The sequence below is a fragment of the Orbicella faveolata genome, unplaced genomic scaffold (genome assembly GCF_042242905.1).
Source record: "Orbicella faveolata isolate gen_17 unplaced genomic scaffold, um_ofav_v1 contig_35, whole genome shotgun sequence".
NCBI classification, from domain to species: domain Eukaryota; kingdom Metazoa; phylum Cnidaria; class Anthozoa; order Scleractinia; family Merulinidae; genus Orbicella; species Orbicella faveolata.
Window position 1 is genome coordinate 9,599,215 of NW_028301564.1, and position 7,292 is coordinate 9,606,506.

General features: G+C 41.1%; 1 pseudogene; it reads right to left on the reverse strand.

Moving 5' to 3' along the window:
* Positions 1–740: 740 nt before the first annotated feature.
* On the reverse strand, positions 741–4,630 carry LOC149103147 (uncharacterized; annotated as a pseudogene).
* Positions 4,631–7,292: the final 2,662 nt, after the last annotated feature.

A 7,292-nucleotide genomic window follows, 5' to 3' on the forward strand; every position in this document is an offset into this window, starting at 1 on the left:
TTTCCATCGACCAAGAGCTTGAATTTTCTCATCAGAAAAACCCTGGTCGGCAGCGTGATACGCTCCCCCAGTAATGCGAAAACTGTGGATTTTAATCGACTTATGTCAAAGGCATAATATTAGAGGCAATTCTAGAGCTCGGTATTTAATTGATACACAGTAATAGGTGACTGATGAGAATTACAAAATAGAGGGCCACGTCTATGACTGCGAAGCTTCCAGTAATTAAGAAGGGTTTTAACCGGGAAAACGGGACAGAATGATCCCGACTGATTAGGATATCAAATGGCCGGGGGTCAGATTTGTGTTTATAATCAGTAATAGTGATCTTAGCCGTGCGTGGCTCGCCTTCAGGTGATGAAATTTGCAGATCATGAAACTGGACAACTGAACACGTAAAGCGAGTGCTCTTGGTTGAAAGTTCGCCAATTCGGAAAAGTACATAAAAAGCAGTAAGAGACATGGAAAACTGGTCTTGTAATGGGCAAACTAATATCTGAATGTCTCTGACGACTTCATGGTGTTAGTAATTTCTGTTTTAAAAACGATTTAGTTTGTTTACAAAATCCTCCGAGTTTGTGAGCGTAAGAAATGACAGAAAGATGTAAAGTTATCGTAGCAAAACCCAATTTGCAAAAAGAAAGATAATGAAATATAAACGGGGAGAAAGAGAGCGAATAATGGCAACGTGGGGTTAGAGGTCCCGTAAAATTGAGCATATAATTGTCGAACGATAAACGAAGCATGTCGATACGATCTGCGGGTTCCCTTCAGTTAATGCTGAGTTCAAGAAGCCCTTAAATTAGAGACCAACTATTGGGTAGTAGGTTGTTGGGTACAGTCGGTGGATTCTCGTCTAGAACCAGGAAGAGTTAGTTGAATTTTGCTACTTGAGAACATGAAATGTAATCGGCTCGAGTATTGTTAAAACGGGGAAATGTGTTTTCGTGAAATAATACATTTTGTCTGAGGCAACTTAACACTAAATCCCCGATCAATACAATAATACTCTGATGTTTGGACGTCTGCTTGTTGATAAAATCGATAACGACAGCGTTATCCAAAAAGAATATTACAGACTTATCAGGCATTAAACGTCCCAAATATGCATCGCAAGGACAATAGGATATAACTCTAAAACTGCAATTTTAAAAGATTTTCACGAAACCGGCCATTCGGCGCCAAACCAGTGCTTACCAAACACAGCGCTGCATGCTATTGAGCCCGATGCATCGGTATAAAGTTCAAGGGTATGCGATGTTTCCCATGCATCGTCGAGAAAAACTGATTTGCCGTTGAACTCGTCTAAAAACCGAATCCACAAAAGGAGATACTTTTCCGAGCCTTTACATAAACGGATATGATGGTGTGGCTGTCGTAAGCCCATGGTAAGATCGAGTAGGCGCCCAAGAAAAGCACGGCCCCGAACAATAACTTGAGAACTAAAATTTGATAAGCCTATTAAAGAGTGAAGTTTTTTTAATTTGACTGTGCGACGTTTATAAAAATTGTGCAAGAGCATGGGGCATTTTTGAAGCTTTCCGTCTGGTAGTCACGCTTTTCTTTTTAACGAACCGAGAGTAATGCCTCCACATTGCAATACTGTATGAGGGCCGACGGTTTTTTTCCAGAGCTATGGGTACTCCGAAATGATGGCATAGAGAAATAAAGTTACCCAAGTCGGCTTCGAACCGCTTTTTGGTCTGTGCAATTACGGATATGATAAACAAAAAAGCGTCTAATATGTGCAAAAAAACATGAGGCACCCAGACGATAAATAGGCAACTATTGGAAAGCGGTACTAAAAGCTTCAAGAATGTTGCATGAAGAAGGAAGCCCCATGGGTAGGCACCGATCAAAGTTGTACAAATTTTCGAATTTGATACCTACCTACATTGTTTCAACCTTGTAGGGAATCCGAGCGGGGTTTGAAGGGCCTGATACTTGAGAAGAGTTTTCTTTTTTTTTTAACTCTACCGGATCCCTGTTGAGGGGTTGGTAAAGAACACTGAAATGATGGGTGCTTTCCTCCACATTTATAGCAAACGTGTTCGAAATGCCACCCTTGGCAGCGTTTTCCGGTATGAAATGCCCAACACGTTCCTCGGGGAAAAAAATTGGGGGGGAAACCCTTGCGTGTTGACGCTTGGGGCTTATTGGTGATCGGCTGTGATATTGGATATTTATCGAGTGCAGATTATCTCAGGTCACTAAATGGTTCGTCATACCACAGCCAATCCGCGTACGATAAAGCTATATGACGGACTACCTTGCAATACTTCATCAACTGCGGGGTTTCACTGTGGTATTGCTCAGTATAAATCGCGACAAAAATGTTAAATGCTCTAACCCATTGTTTTATGTTGAAAACCCTCTTAGGTGCGTAATACGCTTCAAGAGTCAGGCGCACTTGCTTTGATGACCCAGTGGAAGGTGTCATAGATAACGCATCCTAATCGATTTGAGAGGTGGATGCTAATAGAACCCCAAATTCCAGATACTCGTTGGCCCAGATTTTAACTTTTATTTTCGAACCTACCCGGGAACTAAGATTTAAAGAGACGCTAGTAAAAATTTGTTTAGAATCAACATTGCCGGCGCCCAAAAGCAGAGATTCCTGTCTTGTACCTGCTCCGTTTAGGTTACTTACATCGTTTCTCAGTGCTGTGGTCAGGCTATCCTATGGCAGATCGGCTTGAGATTGCCCTGCCAATGTGGTTTCAATGGACGTGCTTTCTTCAACGGTGTTTTTTCTAATGATCTGAGTTAGACGATCGTTAGACAATGCGGTTTTCACCGCTTCCAAGATGACAGTAAATCTGGTTGCAGACAGAGCGTTTACGTGTAAGGAGACCAAACCGGGATTGGTGATAGCTGGGTGAAATATAGGTGGATCCGCTGCTGTCAGCTCTTATGTTCACACTCGTTCAGAACGTGTTTGGTGGCCTATCCTTGATGGCTGTGCCGTACTCTTTCCAGGAGGCATTATTTATCGATAATACATAAAAATAGGTTGTTATATACAATGGAATGCAATGCGATTTCAAAAAAAAATTGATAAGAAGGAATACGGCTCAAAATGACGAGATAAAAGTCCATCATAAATTTTTTGGTCGCAGTTAAGGTGGGCAGCTCCACAGGTTTTCTGTTCATAAGCAACGATACGTAACCGGATGAAAAGGATAACAGAGGCCAATTTCCAGGAACAATGCGTTACCCCCAGTGCCAAGTGCATTGAACCACTCGTAAAGAGGCGGTCAAAAGATTGTACACTACTACTGCAATGGTAAGAAAGTAAATCATCGCTAGCCATAAACGCACCTCGGACGTGTGAACCGTGGTTCCAGTGAACCGAACAAGCACACCCATTGCTCGTGAAAGTAAGACCCAACGACAAACAAGCAGGAGTTGTGAAAGCAAACATTAACTGACAAGTCCGCTTGGTTTAAAACATTAAAGGGAACTGGGAAATCTTAAGACAATAAAATGAAAAACATAAAATGTCTGGGGAAGGCGGCCAGTATAGATAAATAGGAGGATGTTTCAAATTTGTTATATAACTCCGATTTCCGATTATAGCGAGTTAAGGCAATGTAGAACTACCCCCTAAAACTACGCTTGTGCTGCAAGGACCATTTAGATGTACCCCGTCACGGGGTACATCTACCCGGGCGCGTTAATGCGATCTGCGAGTTCCCTTCAGTTAATGCTGAGTTCAAGAAGGCCTTAAATTAGAGACCAACTATTGGGTAGTAGGTTGTTGGGTACAGTCGTTGGATTCTCGTCTACAATCAGAAAGAGTTAGTTGAAATTAGTTTCTGCCCTCCAGAACCCTGTATGGCTCCAGAAAATTGCATAAGAGATCGGCTCTTGCAGTACTTTTAAACACCAATTTAAGAGTATCACGTGCTTCTTGAACGTAGCAGCCCCAGTTCGATAAATAGTTTGACAGACACACACACATTTCACGTTTAGCGAGTCATGGAGGGGCCGGGTAAGGTCTTCAATTGCTGAGCAAACGTTCATAGGGGAAGTGCCTAGCTGTAATATAACTATATCGGGCTTGAACGATTTCACCACTAAACGATCAATTTGGACCGTCTTGCGTATTGTTCTTCTCCAAACCCTGTGCCATTTTAATTCTATGCCTTCGCGAATATGCAAATTAGCATCCATATTATTACTCCTCTCGACATATTCGCGTAAACGGCGAATAAAGGAATGACCAAGTATCAAAACACGTGTTAACGTCATTTGACCGCTTGGAGCACAACGTTTTACACTAAGATCTAAAGAGGGGACTGAACTGTCAAAAATGAGTACTTGCTGAAAATTCTTAGAGGTAATGTGGAAAAAAAAGTTTTTCCTTCCCGATACCGTGGGTACATGGGCCAAGGGAAGAAGGCCTAATAGCTCGAGAGAAACAACTTTTACCCTTGACGAAACGCTCCCTCTATCCCCTGGAGTTATACTTGACACAAACCAAACCTACAGACCATTGTGTGAGTGTTATGGACCGCATAAATAGCAATATCCGTGAAGATAAAGTTTGGTTTTGCTTGATAATTTCAAATTTCCTCAAAAAGTCAGTTCTGGATTCCACATGCTGCAAAGACGCGAAACTATACATTTGAATGACAGCGAACAAGACTCTTCATAAGTTCATAACTCTACATGTGTTAAAGACGTAAAATTATGCGTTTGAATGAAATCGTACGCCTGGTACCTCCAAATATCCAAAAATACACACTTTTACATTCCAGATGCTATAAAAACGGGAACTTATACATATTATTGAAATCGCACGAGAAATGTCCATTTTCTCTTAATAACTTTAAATTGCCTCAAAAACACAGTTTTAGATTATGCATACGTTAAAGCTGTGAAACTATAAATTTGACTTACATCGTAAGGGAAATGTCGATTTTGTCTCATGCCCCAAATTTGTCTGAAAAACAAAGTTTTAGATTCCGGAAGGTGTAAAGATATAGGGATTTTCGCTTCATACCTCCAAATTTCCTCAAAAACGTAGCTTCAGGTTTTTCACGTTATAAGGACGTGAAATTCTATATTTGAGTAAAATCGCTTTCGCCGAGAAATGTTGAATTTCGCTTCATTACTTTGAAATGGCTCAAAAAAACGGTTTTAGATTCCCCATTCTGTAAAAAGTTGAAAGCATACATTTGAGTTAAATTGGACGAGAAACATTCATTATCGCTTCATAACTCCAAATTGCCCCAAACACTATGTTTTAGTCTCCTTATACTGTAAAGACTTTAAACTATACAACATTTGAATGATATCGTACGAGAATTGTAGATTTTCTCCTTACACCTTTAAATTGCCTCTAGAACACAGTTTTAGATTCCAGATACTGTAAAGATCTGAAACCATATGTTTAAATAAAAACGTAAAAGAAATGTTGAATTTCGCATCATAACTCCAAAATTGCCTCGGAATTCCAGTTTTACATTTCATATGACGCTAAGACGTCAAACTATACATTTGAGTGAAGTCAAACACGAAATGACGGTTTTTTCTTGATAAACTTAAAATCTCTCCAAAACTCAGCAAACGCTGCAAAGACGTGGTACAGGCCGAATAAAACGACGAACACTCCCAAGAATTTCACATAGCAAGTAAATCCATAGTCTTACTTCGCGACTTGTAATCCGACTCTTTGAGCAACAGAAAAACACACACGTAATAAACACTCACAGCCACACCAAGTCGCATTTAATTTAAATGTTCTACAGTCACTTGGGACGTCTCATTCCACGCCCATAACGTGTCTTGTATTTGTTATCCTTGTTGGCTGCTACTTCTTCCTCCACCGATGACGAACAGTCATTAACCTCTGGCACTTGCGGGAGCGTTTCGAGTGTTCGGCATTTCCTAGAGTCTTTCATCTCTTGAACCTTAGCAGTATGCAGTGGGTCACATCTTCTGTCGAAAATTTTATCGTTGTACTCCTCTAGTAAGTGCAGTTTCTGTACCCGTTTCTTTATCATTCCTTTCCTGGTTTGGACTCTTACTGTTCAAATTCGCCCACCCTGTCCTCTGAAATAAGTACAACATGGTTTTGTTTCAATGGCATTCCTTTGCTTGCTTAACTTTTGGCGAAAAGTTACGCCCGACAAATATTCACGTAACCAAGGAGACCAAAAAAGACTTTGAACTCGTACTTTAAGCGCTCCGAGAGAGGGCTTTCTTTGGTGGTCCATCAGGCGGACTTCTCAAATCTCTTCCAATGGCTGATAAGGCAGCGGTAACGATTCGTCCACCACGTATATCATCACCAATATAAGTCAGAGGACGGGAGTTAATAATGACTTCTGTGTTTGTCATGACAAGCATCATTTCGATGTAGTTGGGAAAAACTTTCCCCAACACCTTCCAGAGTCGTTCTTTGAGCTGTCGGGAGACTCTCTCCCAATGACTTCCACGATAAGCTCTTTCGCTGACGTAACCAAACCCATGCAGCTCAACTTTGTCAAGTGAAGATAGATTTCGTAGTAACCATGCTGGAACTTTGATTTGGTCAACGTTTGCTACTTGCTGTTTCCAGGGTACCCAAGAATTCGCGATGTCCAAGTTTAGTGGCTAATCCCAATCTAGACGTCAAGTCCACAATTCTTGATACAACGACTTTGGAATTATAAGAAATGGAGTCATCAAACCCAAGGGATTGAAGACTCTCGAGCAGAAACTAAACAAACTTTTCCTTGTCTTAGGGTCCTTGTCTGTCAAGATACTGGAAGCGTTTGTAAACGACATGATATCAGTTTTTGTGTTCCAGAAAATACCCAGTCCTTTCAATGAGTCTGACATTTTTTTCGGCTCAGTAGTCGGCAGAAGAATTGGTGCTGTGTCACACAGAGGCCTGGTTTTCGTAACCTTTTGAGAGTACGATGCCCATTTTGGCAATTAAAAATATCTATTTTCAAAGGAGGTTGCAAAGTTTATTTCTTAGCTTTACTGCACTGTCATCTTGCGGGGCACCAGTAAGTACATCGTCGACGTAAACGTTCTTACTCACTTCCTTAGCTGCCGTAGGATTGCCTTCCTCGTGTTCTTTTGCATGCTTTTGTAAAGTAGCAACGGAGAGGAAAGGAGAAGGGGCATCTCCAAATGTCACTCGGGTCGAGCAATAAACGTCCGGTGTGCGATGAGTGTGCATATCTCTCCACAGGAATCTTTGACTGTTCTAATCATTAGTTTTGAGCTTGGTCAGAAGAAACATTGTCTTGATGTCTGCCGATCCGAAAGCATCGGAATCTAATAAGAATATG